Source organism: Hemicordylus capensis, chromosome 4, assembly GCF_027244095.1.
Source record: "Hemicordylus capensis ecotype Gifberg chromosome 4, rHemCap1.1.pri, whole genome shotgun sequence".
Taxonomy (NCBI): Eukaryota; Metazoa; Chordata; class Lepidosauria; order Squamata; family Cordylidae; genus Hemicordylus; species Hemicordylus capensis.
In genome coordinates, this window is record NC_069660.1 from 197,431,134 (window position 1) to 197,445,596 (window position 14,463).

The window sequence follows — 14,463 nt, forward strand, 5'->3', positions numbered from 1 at the left end:
TATATCTATCTATCTATAAGATTCTGTTCTACTTTCCCAACATTCCATCACGCTCTAGTGTGGTCAAGAAATGCAGTCCAGGAAATATAACCCCATCTGCAGAGATGGGTGCAGGCAGGCTTGACACTCAATGTTACAGAGTTCAGGGAGCAGCTTTAGCCACCCTAGTCCCAGTGGTGTCCATGAGTTCCCCCCGCCACAGCTTTGCACTTCCCGTGGAATGGGTTCTATAAGGATGATACAAGGCCAGAATCTTCCCACCAGCCACCACTGATGAGAACTCCATGGAATGGGTAGCAATTACTCTTCCCTCTCCTGAAGTTGTGGTCAACAACACACCCACTCCCGGCCAGGAAGGAGAAGGGTGAAAGGAGGCAATGTGAAGCATGACCGTTTCTCCCCTTTCCGTCCCAAATGCAGCTTCTGGGTTGGATAAGAAGCAGCCTTTACCACTTCTTGGTAAGGGCTACCACCTTTTGCACTAAGCAATGATTGATTTGTGGGGACAGGATGTAGGGCCAGCTCTGGAATAGCCCTGGTCCTGGCCCTTGTCCTGCTTGAGCGGGTGGGGATTATCAAAATAGCAGAGTAAGGGAAAGGAAGGGAATTCCCCTTATTTTCTTAGGCTGCCCACCAAGCCATGGGCTTTGCTAATAAATTATAAAAGTAAAGTGAGAGATTTAAAGCCTTGTTTTAAATTTGCTCCGATTCTCCATGGAGAAGAATTGGTCGAGACCATGGTCTCAGTGGCACAACACTTAAAATTGTTGTCCCTTAATCTAGCCATGAGACCACATCCAAACAAAACACTACATCTGCAATCTTTTTCAAATGAAGCATCATCAAAAACTGTGGGCCTTAGAAGTTTCAAGTAATAATCAGACTGTGTTCCTCTTCCCCACCCAGCAATTTTCATAAATATGAATCAGGGCTGGTGTTTATAGCAGTAACATTTATTATTATCCCTATAACATGTTTCACAATACAAAGTACCCATACAGTAATTCCTGTTATCCTCTCAACAGTCTATATGGGACAGATATACCTAGGATGCTGCTGCAGAATCTGCCCATCTTGTGACCTGCCAGTGCTTGCAGAAAACCCCTTTTGCCGCCCTGCGTGGGCAGCCTGTTTAAATGGCTAGTTTGGAGGTGATTTTACTGTCCTGGGGGGAAGCGAGCAGCAGGAGCAGCAGGGAGCTGGTAAGAACCTTAAACAACCTTTCTTGCTGCTCCTCCACCACCCTTTGGCGGATACCCCCACTCCTTTACTTGTAAAGGGAAATCCTCACTGGATTCCCTTTCGCAAGTATTGCCACCCTAACCGCCGGACCAGTTTGAACGGACTGGACTGGCCGGTCAGTTTGACCAAATCAGTTTGGGGCAATGCAGTTTGGTTGAGATTGATTCAAATCTGAACCAAACTGCATTTTTCGGTTTGTGCACACTCCAGCAGAGAAATATTTCCCTCTTCTCTACTTCCTGTGATTCTCATGGCTCAGGTGGGAGGAAGAGACAGCTATTGTCTTGCTCTGTTTGTTTCCACAGTAGGGAACCTCACAGGTTCGAATACGAACTGCTTCGTGGTTCTGTGAAACTGGTTTGTGCTGGTTCTGCCCAACACGAACTAGTTCAGTGGTTTAAGGGCGGTGCTGGGGGTGGTGGTGGTGAGTGGCACCTTTAAAAGTGAGTAGAGCAGGTCCTTACCTACATGTCACCACTCCATACAGCTTCCTGCTGATGTTGCACTCCCCCCAACAGCTCTCATGTTGTGGTGATGCCGGCATGCATATGGCCTTCATGCATGCACAGAAACCATTTACATGTTCAGCAACACCATGCTGACCAAGCAAATGGTTTCCGCACATGCACGGAGGCCATGTGTGTGCTGGGCTGTTGTGAGGAGTGCCGCTGCAGCAGGAAGCTGCATGGAGCAGCAGAACACGGTTAAGGACCTGCTCTACTCACCACCTTCCTGGTGCTACCCTCGAACCACCGAATCAGTTCATGATTGGGCTAAACTGGCACAAACCAATTCACAGAACCACAAAGTTCTTTCATATTCAGACCTGTGCATGGACCAAAGTTTGTGCACATCCCTATTCCACAGTGGCTACCCATCACCCCCTAGTCAATTCTGATTGGCTATGTGGCACTGTGATGTCATAATCAGAGTGATTATGATTATAGAGATTTCTATATCAGGCAGTATAGAAATTCAATAAAATAAAATAAAATAAGGTATACTATATGATCTCTGATTAGCTGGGATTACATGAAGAAGGTGTCAAAGTAGCAGCAACAGTTTGGGGAAACAATAGCTGCAAACAGGTGTGGGGGAAATTCTGTAAAAGAGTGGGAAATTGGCACCTATCTCCCCTGCCATTACACTTCAAATTTCACATTGAAAAATCAGACCTCACAAATTTCACTAGCCCTCTTGAACTCCATTTGAAGAAAGTGGAATATAAATATTTTAAAATAAATATAAATTAAAAATAAAATAAATTAAATTAATAAATAAATTAGCACAAATGCTAAGATTGTGCATGTGCTGAACATAACATGAAAATAAGGCAAGGGCTACAGACATATGAAAAAAACTTTTGAAGAGTCAGATGGTCCTTCTCTCCCAGAACCTTTGTCTGTGATTTGGCAGCAGCTTGTTAAAGAATCAGGCAGAAACGTTCCCTGGTCCTCCTGCTTGATATAGTTTTATCTGGAGATGCCAAGCATTGGACCTAGCGCCTTTGTACAAAGCATGTGGTCTGCCACTGAGCTCTCAACCCATGTTTCATACATGCAGAAGCCCCTTATAATTATAAAAATGTGCTTTTGTGCTAAGCTTAATTTATTTTAATTTTAAAATATTCCAAATATTCTTTTGGAAGTCAGGTGGGGAGGGTGGAGGAGCCCCCGCCGCCACCTCCCCAGCATCTGCCGCCACATTTATTTATTTATTTAACTCCTATACCACCCAAACTTTCCTCTCTGGGCGGTACCATAGCAGCTGCTGCTCTCGTCACTGGTAGAGCTTCATTTTAAAGGTAAAGGGATTGTTTTCAGGGCCCCCTCCCACTGCTTTAAGGTTAAACAGAAGCCTTTTAAAGCTAGGAAATCCCCTGTGCTTGCTCTGTTTATCCCCCTGAGTATACCCCATAAGCTGGCCCATGAGCTGGCTCAGTGGACTCACGGACTGGACCAGAACCAGCCAGGCTTGATTGAACCCGATTCTCCTGGCAGCACCTTTCATGTGGGTGCACAAGTGGTGCATAAGTGGGACAAGAAGAAGATGAAGAGGTCTGTCTGGAGGAAAGGTAGGTGAGATCCTGCCTCCCCCCTCATAGGAACATAGGAAACATAGGAAACTGCCACTCTCTCAGCCTAACCTACTTCACAGGGTTGTTATGAGGAGAAACCTAAGTATGTAGTTCACCGCTCTGGGCTCCCTGGAGGAAGAGCGGGATATAAAATGTAAAATAAAATAAAAAAATAGTGAGTCAGACCATTGGTCTATCTAGCTCAGTATTGTCATCACAGACTGGCAGCGGCTTCTCCAAGGTTGCAGGCAGGAATCTCTCTCAGCCCTATCTTGGAGAAGCCAGGGAGGGAACTTGGAACCTTCTGCTCTTCCCAGAGCGGCTCCATCCCCTGAGGGGAATATCTTGCAGTGCTCACACATCAAGTCTCCAATTCAGATGCAACCAGGGCAGACCCTGCTTAGCTATGGGGACAAGTCATGCTTGCTACCACAAGACCAGCTCTCCTCTCCACCCTCTCTGTCCTGCTCACAGGTTGTGTGAACAAACTTCTAGTTTTTCAGTTGTTGTCAAATGAGACTGCATTTTGGGGCCTGTTCTTTTGAAGACTTGCAAGACGTTTGGGCTGTAACAAACATTAGCTCACAAGCAAAGCAATTCTGAATAGACTTAACCCAGAGAACTAAAATTCTCCATATACAGAAGCAGCATACCTCTTAATTCCAGGGTTGTAGTAAGGTTGGAGTGGGCCCTGGAACAAAAAGTGAAGATGGGCACCTCTCCACTTCTTCTGCAGAGAGGCATGAATGGGAAAGCAAAGAGCAAACTGTCCCATAGCAGGCAGGGGACCACCCTCTCAGGGACCTAGGGACACCCCCCCCCATTCAATTGTAGCTATGCCCCTGCTAATACTGGATACTGGTTACAAGACTCTTGCTTTCATTCTTCCACGTGAGATTGCTGGGAACATCTGATTGACTGCTGGTGGAACTCAAAAACAAAATGCTAGATGTTTTGTTATGGTTACCTTATGGTTTTTGCTGTATGGGAACATAGGAAGCTGCCTTATACCAAGTCAGACCATGGGTCCATCTAGCTCAGTATTGTCTGCACAGACTGGCAGCGGCTTCTCCAAGGTTGCAGGGCAGGAGTCTCTATCAGCCCTTTCTTGGAAATGCCATGGAGGGAACTTGGAACCTTCTGCAGGCAAGCTTGCAGATGCTCTTCCCAGAGTGGCCCCATCCCCTAAGGGGAATATCTCACAGTGCTCACACATGTAGTCTCCCATTCAAATGCAAACAGGGTAGACCCTGCTTAGCTAAGGGGACAAGTCATACTTGCTACCACCATCACCAGAGCCCTGCTTATCCTATGCCATCCGTTATTCCTCCACTACCCAAGGCCCTACTTTTATTTATTAAGCTGTGCCCACCCCTTTCCTGTCAGTGTCACTGGGCAAGCACTATGGGGAGGGGTGCAATGCTTTTTTTTTTTTTGAGCTTTCTACACACAGCCCAATTACTTTGAGTTGCCCACTTCTAGTCTAGTCACCATGCCACCTTCTAGTTGTCATCCCAGACTTTTTTCAGCAGTTTCCAAACAGCCCTGCCAGTTCCCAAATTTTGCTTTGGATGTTATAGGATAAGAAAGAAAGCCTCAGGCAGTTGTATATAGTATCCAAGTTGAATGAATAAAAACTTAAATAATGTATAAAAACAAGTTGAAAGAGCCCCCCCACCGTAAAGAGTGCTTTTCAAATCATGTTCCAGGCTAAATCTAGAATCTGATCAGGAGTTCTTTAACAAGAAGATCCGTAGGGGAGAGCAAGCTTCTTGAAAGTCAGCTTGCCCACTACTACTGATCTGTTGAGTATTATCTAGAGCATGCTCTCTGGGATAAAATATGTGTTGCATGGAATCTTCTAAAGATTCAATTCCAATTCAGACATTATGCTGTATGAGTGTACAGATGTGTGTACACTCATACACGTGTTTGTGTAAATGACTGTACCTCTGTTTATTTTAAAAATGAACTGGATACAGGCCCTTTATAGCATGGTAGGGTTAGATAAGGAAGTTCTATACCTGCGTTCAGCATAACATGTGAATGACTGTACCTGCGTACACTGTACATTCGTATGAGTGTTGAACATAATGTGTGAATGGATGTTATATGTGTAGCCCAATTGCACATGTGCGCGCGCTCTCTCTCTCTCCCCACCCCGCTTCTTCAAGAAGGGGCAACTGAGAGTGGAGAAGTCAGAAGAGGAAGGCTCTTTACTCTTTTCTCACAGAACTCCGAGGAAATACGTATTTGAGTCTCATAGGATGGGGGTGGTGTTCACATATTTGGGGTGGAGGAACAGCAGGTGGAGAAAGCTTTAAGTGCCCCTTCCCTTGCCATTTTTCTACTTCCAATCACCCCGTCTGGAGATGCTTTTAAAAGTAAAGAGGGCCATTAGGCTTCATTTACGTTTATTTACATATAATAGTTGTTTGGCCCTTAGTTTGTTGAGGTGATAGTGAGACTTGACTAACATTTTATGTGAGCTTTAGTGGGCACCCAAGAACATCTGCCCCACCCCTACCCCTCTGCAGAATCTTTTACAGTGTTTAGGGGTTCCATTGAAGAGAAGCTGGCATGGAGAGGATACAATGTCTGTAAACTACTTCTCTAAAGCATAGATGTCTTGTTCATAAGCCCCTGTCCAATTTTCCTGTACAAGGCAGAATGCAGAATACCAAAGCACAGACCAGATGCACTCACAAAAAGGTGCTTAGAGACCAATAGCTTCAGAGTACTCATATAAGTAAGATGATAGGGAAGTGTAAATGAGTCAAAGCATGATCCAACAGACAAGAAATGATGTAGCCTTTACTTCTGTGCTGAATGCTTTTCTCCCTGAAGAGAAGTACATCTCAAGAATTTTCCCCAACTCCCTTACGAACTCAATAGCTCTGACAATATAGTGGTAGCTAATAGGGATGTGTGAATCAATTTGGGTACAAAACGATTTGTACCCAAATCTACCTGAATTTGTAGATTCAGACATCCATTTTGTGGCAATCTCTCTTGCTGTCTACATTTTGTGTCAGGAATTTTTTTTTTAATCCCGCCCTCCCGAGCTTCAGATTGGTGACTAACAGTGTGCAATGATTGGCTGGCAATTCCCCCCTGGTTCCAGATTGGCTTGTTTCCATTCAAATCTTGTGTTGCTAGGGGTGACTGGCCCTGCATTGGCTAGAGGAAGGGTCAAAGAAAGGGGGAGGGGAGTTAAAAGGAGGGATTTTCAAATGTACTTAAGGAGGCAGATAGACACCATTATGTCTTTCCGTCTCGTGGGAGGAGAGAGAGAGAGTGCCAGAGGAGCATTGCTTTGCTTTGCTTTGCTTTGCTTTGCTTTGCCTGCCTGCTACCTGGTGTGGATTCTCTGCTTCTTGTTCTTGCTTTCCTGATTGAGGGAAAGTGAAAAGAATTTTTTTTCACTCCCTTCCTGCTGCTGAGAGAATCACTGCCTGCACCTGGTGTCTGTGTGAATCGATTTGGATACAAACGATTTGTATCTGAATCTATCTGTTTTGGGAGATTTTTGGACAAAACAAATGACCCCTGTGCTAGCTGGCCAGATTCAGACCCCAAACACATTTGGGTACAAATCGGATTTTTAAAAATTGATTCGTGCACTTCCCTAGTAGGTGAGATCACTGGCTAAAAGAATTCTAGAAGAGTTGAGTAATTACACATGTATTAATCAGAAAGGCAGAATGAGCTGCTAGTTCTTACAGCTTTGGTGCAGAAGGTCCATAAAACTTACATATGTATCTGTGACCCAGGCTCTTTTTCTAACAGAACAAATTGGGTGACTATTATGAAATCTCCATGATGCACCAGAAATTTAGATAACAATGATGCTCCTTTGCTCACTACTGCTTAAACAGCAATCTAAACAAAATATTTTTTTTTCCTCTTGAGCCATTAATTAGTAATAGCTCTTCAAATTCAAATTCCTGCCTAATTAATAAAATGCACTGCAGCATTATAAACTGTTATGCAAATAAGCCTTTTTTGAACTTGGTGTGGCTTGCTCATGGGCATTGACTTATTCATGAATCACCTCAGTATGTTCAGATCAACTTTCTAGGCATAAATCTCAAGTCACACCTAATTGCTTGCGCATGTGTGTGTCTGTGTGCATATGCATGCAGGTGATATGCATGCCACATGTGAAAATCAGTTGTTGGTGCAGGTTAAGAAAAAAACATAAAGAGGTTGTTCTCATGACCTGCTCTACCCAAGTTAGTGCAGCCCTGCCTGGAGAGAGCTAGTTGTGAGAACCACCAGGATCAGTCCCAATCCTGGCAGTCCTCAGCTAGGGAGCCTGGGTTTTAAATCTGGGCTAAATGTGACTCACTGCCCAGTCGTGTGGACGTTTGGGTTGCTGGCAACCCAAGCATCCATAGAGCTGGGTGGACGGAACACTCAGCAGTAGGGAAATCCCCCAATGCACTTTACACTCCAGGTGTACTGCATTGTGGGATGCAGGAGGACCCAGCCTGCTTTCCCCCTCTCCGCTCCTGGAGCACTCATGCACTGGTTGTGTGGGCACGCAGCACTGCAGAGCCCAGGAGCACCTCCAGTCGTGTGGGAGGAGGCAGGCAGGCTCCTGCTTTCCCCCACCAGCCCTCCCTGCCCCCAGTGTTTATGGTCATGTTAACGACCTTAGTATAAGCTTTTACTCTTTTACTAAGAGGTTGATGGGGATAGGTTTTTAATGCTGTGACTTTGGGTTTTCCTATGTGTTTCTTTCTGCATTCCCTTCAGGGTTGTTGTTGTTTTTAAACAAGTTCTTGGTTTAACAATCAAGCATTCCCTCAGAGGATCCTTAGAATTATAAGGATATTGAGAATTCTAACAGAGATCCCTAGCACTGTTTCCTGGGGCTGGGGTTTGTGGGTATTATACCAGTTTAAACCTGTGGTGCAGATGTGCCCTACGTCTCCAGGGCTTTCTCTGTAAATTGGAATTGATCCTGTAAAAGGCACCTTGAAATTCCCATTCCTTGGGGCAGGGAGAATGCAAAACAGCTCACATTGCCGCAACATTGTTCCTTCAATTCAGTATTTATTGAAAAGTGAAAATCTGCTCACGTGTTGCTAAAATACTAATTACATAAGAGTTCCGTTTCCGCAGAGTTGTGACTCATTTCCCCAGCTTGCTTTTCTATTCCCGGTTTGCAGAAATCTGGGCTTTAGTCTCCTAAAAATGACTATTCCATAAAGCTCTTCAGTGAATGGAAAATGTATTCTGTCTCCACTCGGATATCATTATTCATGATCAAATATTTGTGTATTTCTAGGCAGCATTTGCACAGAGCACCTACTGCAAAGTACAGAACTTCAAAAGAAACTCTTGAATAGGTAGATAAATCATCTCCATGTGAATTTTTTGTACTCCAACTCGCCATTCTTTTTTCTGTATTTCTTCCAGTGTTCACATTTTATAAATAGGAGGTTGGTGTTACTGCCTGTTCATTCTTATTATATCCTGATTTTCTTTCAGCTCCAATTTTTCCTTCAGTGCTCTGGCATAATTTTAACACTCTGTCCTGTGCGAGCATTTTTCACCAAGTTTTCATTTCCAGTCAGAGTTCAGGAGCATTGATGGGATGAGGTTTGGGGGAGAAATCATTAGAAAGAAATAAGACCATGACATAATGGTCCATGTACCTCTGACAACTGATGACACATCTTTTAATATCTTGGTAGCAGTCAGTCATACATTAAACCTTCTAAGGGCCATAGCAAGCAAGGCTGATGGTAGAACATCTTTCTAAAAAGATAATCAAATTAATCATCCATCTTTCATATCCTGCACAACCCTTCAGAGGAAATTTTATATTTATCACATTCCATGACATGAGTAACCATTGAAAAATAGTTTATATATTCAAATATGTTTAGGTGATTTGATCAGATGGTGCTTGAGTAAATTTTTTTGGTTTATTGTACTATAGTGACTAATGGCAAAGTGTGAGCCAGAGTATCCCCAGGTTCAATTTCTCCTCAGCCATGAACTCACTGAGTGACCTTCAGCAAACCACTCTCTTTCATCCTTAGTCTTCCACCTCTAATATGGAGATAATACTGACCTGCCTCACAGGGTTGTTGTAAGAATTACTGTTAACATATATGAAACATTTTAAAGTGCAACATACATGTCGAATGCTGTTAATTTAGGGGAGTTAGCTCATAAAAATAATTCTAAATGGAAGACAGTGTTACAAGATCAAAATATTGGCATTTAATGAAGTCTTGCTCTCTGCCATCAAGCATTAATGAAATCTTATCCAAGGAGTGTGGGAAATTATAAATAATGCCCTCATAAAGATAGTCATTAGCTGAACCATTTAAATAGTGGTAAAGTTACAGTATGGAAATATTCACTGGCTGACATCCTGACTAAATTACAATGTGACAGAATTCACATTTAAATTAATAGGACAATTTAGTCATGACTAACTTGTCCAATTAATTTCAATGGGACTTCTGTCAAGTAATTTAGTCAGGATGTCAGCCACTGTATATGAATTATTATTCTTACTTGGCATATTCTCTCCCAAATCTGAGATGCATAACTTTGGGATCTAAATCCTATTGATTAATGTTGGTGGGTTGCTTTTTCTTATGCTTAGCATCAGTTCTGCTATGAGGGGTTGGTGCTGTATATTATTCATGACTACAAAACTAGTTTCACATGAACTGTATGGGCCCTGCAAGATGCAACCAGGAGTGAGGAGACCTGGTCTGAAGTGAGGAGCATGGGAGACTACATGTGAACACTGTAAGATATTCCCCTTAGGGGATGGGGTCGCTCTGGGAAGAGCATATGCAGGTTTGCATGCAGTAGGTTCTAAGTTCCCTCCATGGCATCTCCAAGTTAAGTGTAAGAGAGACTCCTGCCTGCAACCTTGGAGAAGCCGCTGCCAGTCAGCGTAGACAATACTAATCTAGATGGACCAATGGTCTGATTCGATATAAGGCAGCTTCCTATGTTCCTAACTCCCCTATTTCAAAGGATACATCAGTGTTATGACATGGTGCATCCCTATCTTGCACAGTGCCAACCGCACTCACTGTTTTTTTAAATAATAATATTACAGCATGAATAAGGTAGTTATTCATATTGCCTTCAAATAAGGATGAGAATGCACTATGAAAATCTATTGTGGAATTTCCTTCATAAAAGGTTGGGTTTGTTCATAGACTATTCTGTCTTAAGGGGGAAGATGGAAATCATGATCCATAAAGTATCTTCCAGCTCCGTTACTCAAGGTGGATGGATCCTTATTCTCTGCCTGCCAGATTTGTTCAAATACTTTTCTCTCTCTCTTTCTCTTTCTCTGGCTGATCTGATTTATTTCAATACCTTTTCTCCTCCCTGAGTAACCAACTAAGCATGCACTGTTGCTTTCGGAAACTTAGTCTAGTTAGGCTTTCCACATTGTTCTAAATCTGCTGTTCTTTTGAAATCATTGGCATTTCATTGCTTACTCATAATGGCCAATGAAGCTGGCAAGAAAGAAGCAAACTTTATGCCTCGAAAAAAATATTAGTCAGAAAAGCACTATCTAAGATTTATTTTCCCTTTCTTGTGTCTCCCATTTATTTATTTACTTATTTATTTATTTGATTTCTATACCGCCCTTCCAAAATGGCTCAGAGCGGTTTACACAGAGAAATAACAAATAAATAAGATGGATCCCTCTCCCAAAAAGGCTCACAATCTAAAAGGAAACATAAGACAGACACCAGCAACAGTCACTGGGAGGGGTGTGCTGTGCTGGGGGTGGAAAAGCCAGGTACTCTCCCCCTGCTAAATAAAGAGAATCATGTTTAAAAGGTGCCTCTTTGCCCACTTAGCAGGGGCTCCTTATATTTGCTCCCATTAGCCCCTTATATTTGTCTAAGCCAGCATCCCTCAACCCAAGTAGCACAGAACCACTTAGATTATTCATGGTCCAGATCTGCCATTTCATTTCAAACAAATCTAGGGAAAGAAGCAAAGCACACAATCCTGAAATCATCCCTAGTTTTACAGGTAACACTGTCACACAGTCCTAAGCCCTTCTGCCTTGTATAAAGTATAAGATGGCTTATTCTACCCTTGATAGACTTTCTGATGCTTTTATAGCCATCAGACTATATACAGCATGCCTGCCTGCCACTGCATAAAGTTTCATATTATTGCTAATAAAACTTTACACAACTTTTTAAAAAAATCTATACAATCCCATCCTTGAATCCAAGTGGGTTCGATTCCCACAGCCCATACTCAAACTATATAGCATTATGTGGCCCTTAGCATACAGAAACGAGTATGAATGTGGGTATCCCCCATATTAATAACAAAAACACACCTATAAGGGGGGTACATATTTTTTTAAAAGAAAAAATAACTCAGTGGGATTTTCCCCATTCTCGAGTCGACAATCCGTATGCAGAAGCAGGATTCCACACATGCATTAGTAACAACATAAATCAGATGCTCATCAGAATGTAGATTGTTACATTCAATGGGAAATACATTCAGAGGTACACATTTGAAAGCACGTTGTCTACATGTGGATAGAGATATATGTCCATATGTGGCATTCCACAATGTACTATGCACAATGCGAATAAATTCTCCTTTTAGATGCACATCCAGTTTCTACACATGGAAACCTTTGTGTTGGGGTGCTGATGTGTTAGATTTTTATTATATGAATAGATAATATTAGGAACACACACAATAATTCATTAAATACATTCTACAATCTATCATGCTTGCTGGACAATATTGACGTAAAAAATATTGTTAGAATCACAAGTAGCAGTAGCTATTGTGCTGAACTTAAACTTCCAGCACAAATTATCCTTCCCCCCCTCCCCGAGCCACGCAAATTCTGTAATTTGGAATGGGAAAGACTATATTCTATATATAATAGCTTTGGAGTATGCTCTTGCTAATACATTCAGGTGGAACTTCCACTTGCGCCCCCCCCCTCTTCACCCACTCCATCAGCAGTCAGGGCCTTCCCTGATTGTCCAAACTTAGCTAGTGCAAATGAAAATTACCCCAACTCAGCTCCTTGTTCGTTTCAATCTTGAACCATTATTTAAAACTGCCTGCCAGAGGATGAATGACTACAGTACACAGACTGCCCATACAATTGCAGAGGATATTGATTTCCTTTACAGTTCACATTCATCATTCTTGGTCCAAGACCTAAATGTTCTTTGAAATGGGAATGGTGCCATCATGTGTAATGGAAAAAAGGGGGTGGGAGAATTATTAGTTAATTACGTTTTTACATCATTCAGATTTTAAAGGTTCTAATTTGACTATAATATTTTCCTGCCTTGTGGCCTTTCTTCAGCTGTTTTGTTGTTCAAACTAGATAAGGGGAAGAGTTTGTGGGCTGGTAAGGGGCTATGGTTGATTCTCCCCACCCCATTTGCTGATTTTGTCCTTAATGTCTTAAAGTGCATGGCCATGTCTGTGAACAAAAAGTCTGCAGAAGAGCTCTGTGATAGCTGAAAGCTTGAACCTTGGTCAGCGGCACATGTTGATTCATTTTTTAATGTTCTTGAAGACCAACATGACAAATACTCCCCATCAGCTTCATGTTAGTTTTCTCCCTTTGTTCCAACAGTGTATGAAATGCCGATTTTCCATTTTTGCCCTTCAAAATGCATCCATCTGCCATACACATTAATGACTTCAATCAACCTTGTTTATCCTTTTTCCCCGAGTTCTACACAGATCTTTTAAAAACAAAAAGCAAAACAACAGCCTGCACTGAGCAGGGATTTAAAGCTTGTTCCCTGGAGAGGAGAGCAAATGTTCTCTCTGCATAGAAATATTGAATGCGAGGAATGAGGCGTGTGAATTAAACTGTAGTAGTATTCAAAATCATCATCATCGTGCTAATAATGAATCTGCGATGTTGTATGACTCTCTAGCAAGGCTGAATACAGCCCCCTCCTTGTTTGCTAACTTATTATCAAATAGACCCCATGCATATTTCAGATCTGAGTTCAACTTTCAGAAAGGTATTCAATCTTCTGCCTGCAATCTACTTCATATTTCTCAGTTTTATATCTCTGTTTCTATTTCACTCCCCCTCCCACAAAGAATAAGAATAAGAAGAAGAATTGGAAACTATTGTGGGGGGAACCAAAGATGACGGGCAGAAATGCAGGCTTTAATAACCCTTGAAGTGGTCTGTTTTTGCATCCAAGGCTAATACAAGAAAATCACTCACCTTCTTCCCCGGTGAGAGCGAACGTCGCTGTGCTTACAACTGCGGTGCCGCTGTCCACGGCTGCTCTGGTGCCGTTCCCTTCCTCTCCTCTGCCTATTACAGTTAGCTCCCGTGCTGTCTGTACTCAGGGCTTCCTCTCTCCCTCTCCCTCTCCCTCTCCCTGCATCACTTTTAACTTAGGCAGCTAGGAAACCGAAGCCAAAGGTACCCTCTGTCTGATTGGTTTCCGTTCAGAACCTCTGATTAAGAAGAAAGCTTCCTCACACATGGAGAGCTATTGCTGCTGCTGAAGCTGCAGTCCGCGTTCAGTGTGAGGAGGTTTGGGGAAGGTGTGGAGAGAATGTGTGTGTGTGTGTGGTGTTGGGGGGAGCTTTGGCTGTGCCAAGCTCACAGTGATTTGCAAGTGAATGAAGGAGGAGGGCACAGAGAGGAGAGCTTTGACAAGGACTCCCCTTGTACTAGAAAGAGGCTCTGTGCTTTGAAGTCTCACTCACTGAGCCCCATTTAATCTCTCAACCCCTTCTTCCTGGAAAAGGGGGCAGTCGTCTCTGCAGCCTGTAAATCAGCTGGACATAAGTTTTTATCTGGTTCCCTTTCATTGTGAATCGATTTAGGTTGGGAACTGTGCGTCGCCTATGTTGCCAGTGTGTCAAAAGACCCACATCTTTACTCAAAGGAAAGATAACATTCCTTACTCACCCCACTCCCCACTTCTCACTACCCTAGAAGTGGTCATCAGTATTAGATTCAGTTATTAACATTTTTGTGTGAGAGAGAATGTGCAGGACAGACTTCCTAGCTGTGCAATTCTTATTATAGTTACCTGCCCCACCAGAATCCATATGTGGATATCTTGTTTCTATAGTGAAAACTGAACATGTGTAGCTCTGAATTGTGA

The 14,463-nt window shown here is 42.8% G+C and overlaps 1 protein-coding gene across 2 annotated transcripts in view; it reads right to left on the reverse strand.

Moving 5' to 3' along the window:
- Positions 1-13,893, reverse strand: part of CDH9 (cadherin 9) — a 209,438-nt gene extending 195,545 nt beyond the window's left edge. For both annotated transcript variants that reach the window (XM_053247486.1, XM_053247489.1), the window contains exon 1: positions 13,566-13,893. The gene's annotated coding sequence lies outside the window, so the exon portion shown is untranslated. The remainder of the gene's footprint in view (positions 1-13,565) is intronic.
- Between the last annotated feature and the right edge of the window lie 570 nt (positions 13,894-14,463).